Genomic DNA, 12,268 nt, shown 5'->3' with positions numbered 1-12,268 from the left:
GACTTTATGTTTGACGAATAGTAAATAAGTGTAATTGCAAATCTAAACAAACCCTTTTGTAATCTTCGACAAGTCATGTCTTTCCAAGACAAAGTATTCTTGCACTTTTTGCAACTGCGATCTGTGTTTTAAAGTTCCTGTGTGTGGGCACACAAAATATACTTTTAGTTGTTACACTGTTTTAATTTTTAATAAACACGTAGGTATCTGCATAGCCGCAACGCCGTAAAGTGGCGCCCTGTTTACCCAGCCAGTGCCAGCCCACTGAAGTAGCAGTTTTTCGTAGTCCTTGACACGACCAACATTCCCATTTTCCAAGTTTAAATTATATGTCACAACTTCCGGTTCTTGAATGTACTAGTAAGCAACAAGCTGTCAAAGCTATTTTTGATATAAAATAATACGTATTGGTTCCGACATTTAGTTTGATTTTGCTCTTTTTTTTTAACATTTGGTGTTAAAAAATTTAAAACTGTAATAGTTAACTATTTGTTATATTGTTCACACCAGGAAATCTGATGACGGAAACATGTCATTTCCAATAAATACACCAAAAAACAACTAATACCTTTCTGTTTACGATTGCTCACATTTTCTAATTTCCAGTCAATTATGCTAGCGATCTCGTATCGTAATATAAAAAAATAATTAGTCGAGATTGTAAATCCTGTTTACTTTTAAGGTAGCTCGAATTTGCTATCAGGCCAGGTTACCTTCCATTCAGGAGGCTGTTGCACTCAGCGACTGTTATATTGACTTGTAAATAATAGATTTCGGCTATCAGTCATCCTTTTTAAATTTTATTGACAGATCTAGATTTCAGCGAGAAGCTATCCAGTCTCAATGCACTATAATTTTGCATTGATCAAAAATTATGGTGCATTGAGAATGGTTAGCTTCTAGCTGAAATCTAGATCTGTCAATAAAATTTAAAAAGGATGACTGATAGTTGAAATCTGTTATTTACAAGTGATTATTTTTGTTACAGTTTTGTACCCATCTCTCTTTGAGGATGGCATCTTATGTCATATCATTAACAACGGTCATTACCGCTCCAGTCTTACTACAAATACATTTTAAGACATTGCAATGTGAGAAAAATTGAACGATTTAGCCGAGAGAAAGAGCGTCACAAACTGAGCAAGTGAATAACGTGTTGGCCGGCCGCGGTGGCCATGCGGTTCTAGGCGCTGTAGTCTGGAACCGCGCGACCGCTACGGTCGCAGGTTCGAATCCTGCCTCGGGCATGGATGTGTGTGATGTCCTTAGGTTAGTTAGGTTTAAGTAGTTCTAAGAACTAGGGGACTGATGACCTCATATGTTAAGTCCCATAGTGCTCAGAGCCATTATTTGGATAACGTGTTGATCCACCTCCGGGCCTTATTCAAGCGTTTATTCGGCTTGTCATTGACTGAGGGTCTTGTTGGATGTCCTCTTGAGGCATGTAGTGCCAGATTCTGTCCAAATAGCTCGTTAGATCGTCAAAATAACTCGGCTGGGTGGATGGTCCTATCCATAACGCTCCAATCCTCAATTGGGGAGAGATCCTGCGAACTTATATGGCGCGTGAAGCACGAAGACAAGCCGTGTAAACTCTTCTTCTGTGGGTGAACATTACATTTTCTTAAATGTAAGTCCAGGCTGGCTTACCGTGAAGGCAAACAGAAGGAGCCGTAGAATATCGTGGACGTACCGGTCTGTTGTAACGGTGCCACAGATGACAACCAAAGGGGTTCTGCTCTCAAATGAAGTGCCGCCTCAGAGCGTCCTTCCTGCTTGTTGCTCCGTATGGTGGGAAACACCCACCTTTACCTGTGATGGTCTCCAGGCACGTCTTTGCTGGTCATTTGGGCTCTGTTCGAAGCAAGGCTCATTACTGAAAGTTCTACTCCAGCGAAAGATTCCAGATCGAAAAAGTGACTGGGGACATCCTGGACAGCTGTGTGATACCAACCTGATCATCACCTGTTATACGGTCCATCAACCAGAAGTGATGGTCTGGGGTGCAATTTCTGTTTGTCCCAGGGCCCATTTTGTTGCCAGCCATGGCACATTGGCACGATATGCTATTCGTCAGTTTAATGCCCTTCGTGGCAATATAATACCCACCCGCATACGGAGAGAGTTTCTACTGCTCTTACTCGTGTTTTTCAGACGCTAAATTGGCCAGGAAGATGTCCGGATCTCTTGCCAGGTGTCAGGGTTTTCCGTAAGCGCCGGCCGAGGTGGCCGAGCGGTTCTAGGCGCTACCGTCTGGAACCGCGCGACCGCTACGGTCACAGGTTCGCATCCTACCTCGGGCATGGACGTGTGTGACGTCCTTAGGTTAGTTAGGTTTAAATAGTTCTAAGTTCTAAGGGTCTGATGACCTCAGATGTTAAGTCGCATAGTGCTCAGAGCCATTTGAACCATTTGAACCATTTGAACAGGCCCCTCCAATACGCTCGGAATTTTGACGATCTAAAGCGCCTATTGGACAGAATTTGGCACGATATCCCTCCGGAGGATATCTAACAAGTCAAGCAATGCCGAATTGAATAGCTACTTGCATAAGGGCCAGAGGTGTACCAAAATATTATTTTATTGCTTAATTTCTGAAGAACGTTTCCTGGAATAAATCATCAAAATTTTCTGAACTTATAATCGTATTTGCTGTACCTGTACATCATACAGGCTGTTTCAAAAATGACCGGTATATTTGAAACGGCAATAAAAACTAAACGAGCACCGATTGAAATACACCGTTTGTTGCAATATGCTTGGGATAACAGTACATTTTCAGACGGACAAACTTTCGAAATTACAGTAGTTACAATTTTCAACAACAGATAGCGCTGCAAACGATGTGAAAGATATAGAAGACATCGCAATCTGTGGGTGCGCCATTCTGTACGTCGTCTTTCTGCTGTAAGCGTGTGCTGTTCACAACGTGCAAGTGTGCTGTGGACAACATGGTTTATTCCTTAGAACAGAGGATTTTTCTGGTGTTGTTGCAACAAGACAAAGTTTTCAACGGAGGTTTAATGTAACCAAAGGATCGAAAAGCGATACAATAAAGGATCTGTTTGAAAAATTTCAACGGACTGGGAACGTCACGGATGAACGTGCTGGAAAGGTAGGGCGACCGCGTACTGCAACCACAGAGGGCAACGCGCAGCTAGTGCAGCAGATGATCCAACAGCGGCCTCGGGTTTCCGTTCGCCGTGTTGCAGCTGCGGCCCAAATGACGCCAACGTCCACGTATCGTCTCATGCGCCAGAGTTTACACCTCTATCCATACAAAATTCAAACGCAGCAACCCCTCATCGCCGCTACCATTGCTGCACGAGAGACATTCGCTAACAATATAGTGCACAGGATTGATGACGGCGATATGCATGTGGGTAGCATTTGATTTACTGACGAAGCTTATTTTTACAGTACCTGGACGGCTTCGTCAATAAACAGAACTGGCGCATATGTGGAACCGAAAAGCCCCATGTTGCAGTCCCATCGTCCCTGCATCCTCAAAAAGTACTGATCTGGGCCGCCATTTCTTGCAAAGAAATCATTGGCCCATTTTTCAGATCCGAAACGATTACTGCATCACGCTATCTGGACATTCTTCGTGAATTTTTGGATGTACAAACTGTCTTAGACGCCATTGACAACACCTCGTGGTTTATGCAAGATGGTGCCCGGCCACATCGTACGGCCGACGTCTTTAATTTCCTGAATGAATATTTCGATGATCGTGTGATTGCTTTGGGCTATCCGAAACATACAGGAGGCGGCGTGGATTGGCCTCCCTATTCGCCAGACGTGAACCCCTGTGACTTCTTTCTGTGGGGACACTTGAAAGACCAGGTGTACCACCAGAACCCAGAAACAATTGAACAGCTGAAGCAGTACATCTCATCTGCATGTGAAGCCATTCCGCCAGACAGGTTCTCAAAGGTTTTGGGTATTTTCATTCAGAGACTACGCCTTATTATTGCTACGCATGGTGGATATGTGGAAAATATCGTACTATAGAGTTTCCCAGACCGCAGCGCCATCTGTTGTTGACAATTGTAACTACTGTAATTTCGAAAGTTTGTCTGCCTGAAAATGTACTGTTGTCCCAAGCATATTGCAACAAACGGTGTATTTCTATCGCTGCTCGTTTAGTTTGTATTGCCGTTTCAAATATACCGGTCATTTTTGAAACACCCTGTGTCAACCGATATCCGTCCCACTCAAATATTTCCTTTACGGTGTGTCGTTTTCTTTCGTCTTGGAGTGTATTTACTGAACGAGTTTTATTTTGTTCACCCTGTAGAAAACGATAAAATAACTTAAAGAAAGTGACACGTTACACGAGATAATTTGCCTGAAAGTAAGAAATAACACATATTAGATAAACATTTGACACTCCTTTAAATGATAATAGCACTCATGTACTAGAACTCAGTTCGTACGGTTCACATCACTCACCAGTCAGTTATCCTGCAGTAATCTTCAAAATTCTAAGATAAATACTGAACATTAAATTCTCAATAAGCAACTCATTTGCTGTACTCGATTCAAAGACGCCTCAAAAGCTTCTCTGTTGTATTTTATTTCTTAATTTTAGCCAAACCATTTCACAGACTGGCTCTTTTCCTTTAGTTTCTTTATTTCAATTTTTGTTGTTGACTTTAATATAACACCAATTTAATATTTTATGCGCAAAATAGCTAGGACTTGAAGAGATGAACTAGCAGCGGCTGTTCGAGAAATCTCAGTTTTATCTCAATAACCAATTTAGTTGTTCCTAAATACCCTCTTACTTTCAAGTGTTTTTTTATAAACTAGACCTCAATGTGGTCGGTTAGATACTCAGTTGTCTGTTTCCCACTCCTCACTTAGTTCTAACAATTCGGAGAAAAATATCCATTGTGTGTGTGTTTCTGTCAAATGATAAATTAAACTTTTCTTAATAGTCTTTAATTTCAGGCGCTTTTCTTTTCTTTTCTTTTTTTTTCTTTTCTTTTCTTTTCTTTTCTTTTCTTTTCTTTTCGTGCAAGCAATTAAAGGTCTTTACATAGATAGTCAGGCAGCAGTTAGAGTTGACGGTAAATTGAGTTCATGTTTCAGAGCAGTTTCCGGGGTAAGAGAAGGCTGCAACCTGTCTCCACTGTTCTTCATATTATTTATGGATCTATGTTGAAAACAATAGACTGGCTGGGTGAGATTAAGATATGTGAACACAAAATAAGCGGTCTCGTATATGCGGATGACTTAGTTCTGATGGCAGATTCGATTGAAAGTTTGCAAAGTAATATTTCAGAGCTAGATCAGAAATGTAAGGACTATGATATGAAGAGTAGCATCTCCAAAACGAAAGTAATGTCAGTGGGAAAGAGATATAAATGGATTGAGTGCCAAATAGGAAGAACAAAGTTAGAACAGGTGGACGGTTTCAAGTACTTAGGATGCATATTCTCGACAATATAGTGAAAGAACTGGAAGCGAGGTGTAGCAAAGCTAACGCACTGAGCGCTCAGCTACGATCTACTCTCTTCTGCAAGAAGGAAGTCAGTACCAAGACTAAGTTATCTGTGCACCATTCAATATTTCGACCAACTTTGTTGTATGGGAGAGAAAGCTGGGTGGATTCAGGTTACCTTATCAATAATGTTGAGGTTACGGATACGAAAGTAGCTAGGATGATTGCAGGTACTAGTAGATGGAAACAATGGCAGGAGGGTGCCCACAATGAGGAAATCAAAGAAAAACTGGGAATGAATTCTATAGATGTAGCAGTCAGGGCGAACAGGCTTAGATGGTGGGGTCATGTTACACGCATGGGAGAAGCAAGGTTACCCAAGAAACTCATGGGTTCAGCAGTAGAGGGTAGGAGGAGTCGGGGCAGACCAATGAGAAGGTACCTGGATTCGGTTAAGAATGATTTTTAAGTAATAGGCTTAACATCAGAAGAGGCACCAATGTTAGCACTGAATAGGGGATCATGGAGGAATTTTATAAGGGGGACTATGCTCCAGACTGAACGCTGAAAGGCATAATCAGTCTTAAATGATGATGATGATGATTTCTTTTCTTTTGCAAAATTACACCTCATACTGATTCCTTGCTACCCAGTTGTCCATTTCCCACACCTCATTTCTGTCTGAAAGTTCTGACACAAATCCAGTGTTTAGTTTCTAAGGAGTTGTTTGACAAAGCCCATCAGACACACACACACACACACACACACACACACACACACACACACATACGCACACGACTGCTTGGAGGCATGCAGAGTTTGAAGGAGGGGTAAATGCACAGTGTTGGCTCTATACCCAGCGTCACGATGAAACGAGCGGTCACCCCACTAGACTCTGACCCTACGCCAGCTTCGCCGCGGCCCGTTCGCTACGCCACGCCAGAGCCGGTCGCTGCTGCTGGTCTGCCTCCTACGGCTCTACCTGCAGCTGGGTGGCGCGGCCGCCAGGTCTCGCTGCTGCCTCATCCATCAGCGCCGCAGCGCCGCACAAATTCCGTCGCCTCCGGGAAGGCGTCCTCATGCGGTCGACCTCCGCTCTCGTGCTCCGTGCTTCACTCTGCATTACTCCCGACTTACGCGTGCGTCACAGCACTTTACACTGGGCTGGGAAAATGGGAGCACCTTGGAAATGCAGCCTGAATGTATCCAAACCCAGAGGACAAGTAGAAAAGGAGTGTAGCGGTTCTTGCATCTACGTCTACATTTATACTCCGCAAGCCACCCAACGGTGTGTGGCGGAGGGCACTTTACGTGCCACTGTTATTACCTCCCTTTCCGGTTCCAGTCGCGTATGGTTCGCGGGAAGAACGACTGCCGGAAAGCCTCCGTGCGCACTCGAAACTCTCTAATTTTACATTCGTGATCTCCTCTGGAGGTATAACTAAGGGGAAGCAATATACTCGATACCTCATTCAGAAACGCACCCCCTCGAAACCTGGACAGCAAGCTACACCGCGATGCAGAGCGCCTCTCTTGCACAGTCTGACACTTGAGTTTGCTAAAAATCTCCGTAACGCTATCACGCTTACCATATAACCCTGTGACGAAACGCGCCGCTCTTCTTTGGATCTTCTCTATCTCCTCCGTCAACCCGATCTGGTACGGATCCCACACTGATGAGCAATACTCAAGTATAGCTCAAACGTGTGTTTTGTAAGCCACCTCCTTTGTTGATGGACTACATTTTCTAGGGACTCTCCCAATGAATCTCAACCGGGTACCCGCCTTACTAACAATTAATTTTGTATGATCACTCCACTTCAAATCGTTCCGCACGCATACACCCAGATATTTTACAGAAGTAACTACTACCAGTGTTTGTTCCGCTGTCATATAATCATACAATACAGGATATTTCTTTCTATGTATTCGCAATACGTTACATTTGTCTATGTTAAGGGTCAGTTGCCACTCCCTGCACCAAGTGCCTATCCGCTGCAGATCTTCCTGCATTTCGCTATATTTTTCTAATGCTGCAACTTCTCTGTATACTACAGCATCATCAGCGAAAAGCCATATCTTAATTATTCTTTTTAATCTGTGCAGATAACTGACTCCCCCCCCCCCCCCCTCCAGCTTCCAATACTTGTAACTTTTTTTTTCTTTATTGAGCTTCGATTCCCCCCGAAGGGGGCGGGCTGGCAGCAGCTTAGTACGCCGCTCTTCAGCCTACAGAATTTGTTTTAAAAAGATGAAGATAATAACTAATAAAAACAGACGATAAAAACGGAGACTTAAATGGTAACATGGCGGAAAATCATGGAACTTAAAACAAAGAACAAAGGGTTGATGATGTACTTTATAAAATAAATATGAAGCAGACAGATAAAATAATAGACAGACAATTAAAAAAACACGGCGACAGTCTGGTTTCTGTTCGCAAGAGATATAAAATTCACATACAGCGACAGCATGATTTCTGTTGGCAACACTTTGGAAAGCGAACATCACTGAACATTCACTTGAACACTGCACTAAAAAGTTGGCACAAATATGACATACTACAGCCGAGGGAAGGTGGGGGAACCTGGACAGATGGTGGGAAAGAAAAGAGGGAAGGGGAGGAAAAACGAAGGGAGGAGGGAGGGAGGAAAGGAGCCGATGGAGGACAAGGACACACAAGAGGGGGGGGGGGGATGCTGCGCAGACGCGACAGGGGGTGGAGAAAGATAGGGGGAGGGGAGATACTTCTGTAATACTACAATCCAGTGTCTCACTTATTTTCAGGTACTTGAGTTCTCGAGTATAAATTAATGAATTTTGTCAGTTTATGTAAATGTAATATATGTTGACACGATAAGTACGAGTTATTTATGTCAAATACTTGTAGCAAACACGCAGAGCACAACGAAATTTTCACTCTGCAGCGGAGTGTATGTTGATGTGAAACTTCTTGTCAAAGCTTCTGTGAAGTTTTCAAGGTATGAGCCGAGGTACTGGCGAAATTGAAGCTGTGAAAAAGGTTCGCCAGTCGTGCTTGGGCAGCTCAGTCAGTCCGCTACTTGCCTACGACAGGCAAAGGTCTCGACTCTGAGTCTTGGTCCGGCACACACTTTCACTCTGCCAGGAAATTTCACACAGGCCACAGAGAATATCTTTTGTGTAACAATAACATAGTCCATGCGAGCGCACGTGTTAGTAGAAGTGAAGGCAGTATTGCGTTGGTGCATAAGTTCGTAGCGGTTTTGTTTTACGTGTTGGTATTCTGGTTCTTATGGGTTTATTTATAAATTGTGATTTTTCATTTGTAGTTTACTGTGGCAACTAGCCACGGGCTTGCTATCGTGGGACCCTTAAATGGTACGCAAGCTAGGCGGTAAAATCACGATGTCATCCAAATCGCGCCCAAGTGGATGTATATTGAATGTGCACAAGGTGAATAACGAATCTCGTAATGTTCCTGAAATAAATCCTACGTGGTATGACTAGCCTCTTATATAATTTATTCATTAAATTAATGAATCAAAGTTCCCCTTCAAAAATGGTGGTAGTAAAGGGTTCTGGTGAGCGTGTCTGTTTAAAATATTAATGCCGTCCTAACAATTTACAATTACGTTTTCTTTCTTCACACGGAACACAAATTTGATGATGAATATAAGCCAAAAATTTTAATAGTCCTCAGTTCATAGAGGCGTTGGCAAGAATGTAGTACAAACGACACTGCTGCACTACTACGAAGAGGGAGCAAAGAGAATAGCTGAAATGTACACTGAGTCGTCAAAGAACTGGTACAGGCATGCGTATTCAAATACAGAGATACGTAAACAGGCAAAACACGCGCTACGCTCGGCAACGCCTATATATGACAGCAAGTATCTGGCGCAGTTGTTAGATCGGTTACTGCTGCTACGATGGGAGCTTGTCAAGATTTACGTGAGTTTGATCGTGGCGTTAAATTAGGCACACGAGCGATGGGACACAGCATCAAGAGTGTATCGTGAATATCAGGAATCCGGTAAACCAATAAATCTCCGATATCACTGTGGCCAGAAAAAGATCCTGCAAGAACGGGACCAACGATGACTGAAGAGAATCGTTCAACGTGACAGAAGATCACCCCTTTCACAAATTGCTGCAGATTTCAATGTTAGGCTAACCAGTCAAGAAACATCATCGATGTGGGATTTCGGAGCTCGAAACCCACTCGTCTACGCTTAGTGACTGCACGACACGAAGCTTTACGCCTCGCCTGGGCCCGTCAACACCGACATTGGACTGTTGATGACTGGGATGTTGCCTGGTCGAACGAGATTAGTTTCAAATTGTATCGAGCGGATGGACGTGTACGGGAATGGAGACAACCTGATGAATCCATGATGTTACTGATCGGTTATAACAGTGCGAGAGCGTTACGGAAATGTCCCATCAGCTTAAATGCTAGGCGAGGAATACAATCCATTCGTAAAACTCTATTGAGGGAATTCAGAGGACCAGAATTTTCAGCAGACTGTAGGACGTTTCTACTGCCGTATGATATAATAAAGACTTTAGGGACCAACTGAGAGGAGACAAGTGGTCTTCTAGAGCCATACAGGCAATCACTTCATACTTACTGCCTTTGGGCGTGAAACTGTGAAGGAAGTGACCAGCACTGGTATAGAGCACTCTCTCCCGCCGGCCCATGTGGCCGAGAGGTTCTAGGCGCTTCAGTCCAGAACCGCGCTGCTTCTACGATCGTAGGTTCGACCCCTGCCTCGGGCATGGATGTGTGTGATGTCCTTAGGTTAGTGCAGTTTAAGTAGTTCTAAGTCTAGGGGACTGATGACCTCAGCTGTTAAGTCCCATAGTGCTCAGAGCCATTTGAACAATTTTTGAACCACTCTCTTCTATTCATTACACAGTTGCGGGACATGTCTGTACATCTAAAGCTGTAAATGTAGCTTGAACGACACGAATCTCAGCAGAAAAAAATCAACTTACGCCATCAGCGGACACACATCCGGGATTATCCTTGGGTCCTGATATGAAACATTACGAAACGGGCATAACATGGATAAAGATGGGAGACCGATGCTAAATGTCTTGCACGACAATTTCATTTGTTGCGGACAGTGTGTACTGTCACTAAAAAAAGTTGTAGTATCTATTTCCAGAGGGCCACTTTCATGGAAGATGTACTGCTGTACTATATACTTATTATTTGGGTAAGCAAGTTATGATTTCTAAATTAATGAGACAGATGAATGCGCAAATTTAGAATCTCACAACGCCGACAACGAATTAAAATTTTCTAAAAGACTGCTTTTTCTGCTTGATCTCTGTCCAATATTTTGCTGGCCTGTAGTTTGCTGTAGAAGATGAGATGGTTGCAAGATGCGTTTAGTGTTGAATGCAAGATTTATTTTAAGGATATACAATGGAAATGCTAAAAACTGGAATGGGAATTGACTGTAAAGGGGATGATGTGAAAACTGACTGTGATTCATTTGCAGATGTTTCAGTCATGCTGGCAGACGGTGTACGTGTAACACAAAACACGTAGAAATATTCAGTCAATAATCTCCCTCAAAACCGAGAGCATGAAAAATAAGAAGACTGCGTCATCAGAATTAGGCACAAAATAAGTAAATGTTAAAAAAGATAAATTGAACTACTTACGAAAATAATTACACGCAATGGAGGGGGAAAAATCTAGTAGAGCATGACTATGTAAGAGCCCCTACAAAAGAAAATTGACATAAAAAAGAAGAAATTCAAGACCCAACAACAGTAACAAAAATGAGAGTTCGAGATGTTTCCAGTACAAAAAAGTTCCAAGATAGCACAGATGAAAAGAAGCAGCAGAAGTGTGGAAACAAAAAAAGTGATCGTATAAAAGAGTATTGGAGAGAGCGCAAAGATTGCTTAAGAGTAGTTTTCAGCTGGTCTCTAAAGAAAGAACAAGTGGAATGGATATCACCATAAAGTCTTATTAGAAAGGATGAAAAAAAAAAACTGCCAACCAGTTGTGTCCGCTAATTTTTTCATCCTTTCCAAGACTATCGCTTTACAGTTGCTCTTTACAGCTATATTCAAGATTATAAAACATGTCTCATCTCTCTTTATATAAACTGAAGTCGCCTGCTCGTGTCCGTCTGTATATGCCGGCTAATCTCAGGAAATGCTGTGGGGATTTTTATCCTGTTTTGACTAAAAGATACACTAATGCGTTAGCAACGTTTTTGTATTTAATTAACAAATATTTGGTGCAGATTGTTTGAATTACGACGAATTGTAGTTGAGTTTATAATATTAGTAATTTTCGCCACACAAACATTAATATACGCTCAATAGTAAACGCCTGAAGTTAACTAACAATTGTAAAGTAAAAGAAATGAACCATCGCATAGCAGCGACAGAATCTGTTATTCTTTATCTTTGCCGTTCTTGCGCGGTGCCTGTAAATCTCTGTGTACATGTATCGATTAATTATACAAAAAGGATTCTGTTGTTTCAAGACAAATGAGGCATTGGGAGCCTCACCTTTTACTGTTTGTATTCCATGAAAGGCGGGCGCAGACTTGCTGCGTTCCGCATCGGTATTTTATATTTTATGTGAAAATATTGTAAGAACATGCTAACTCCTATTTTCCCGATCAGAAAACATGTAGTTTCTTGTAACTGATAACGAACAGACAGCATCAAGAGGACATTTTGACTGTTATGTATTAAGTACTGAACCACAATGGTCATCTATTGTAATGTAATATGAAAAGGTACGTAGCATTAAAAAATGTGTGTTAAAGATAAGTGTGCTTGTTTTAGTAAATTAACTTAGAT

Source organism: Schistocerca gregaria, chromosome 7, assembly GCF_023897955.1.
Source record: "Schistocerca gregaria isolate iqSchGreg1 chromosome 7, iqSchGreg1.2, whole genome shotgun sequence".
NCBI lineage: Eukaryota > Metazoa > Arthropoda > Insecta > Orthoptera > Acrididae > Schistocerca > Schistocerca gregaria.
Note: the sequence above shows the minus strand (reverse complement) of the source record.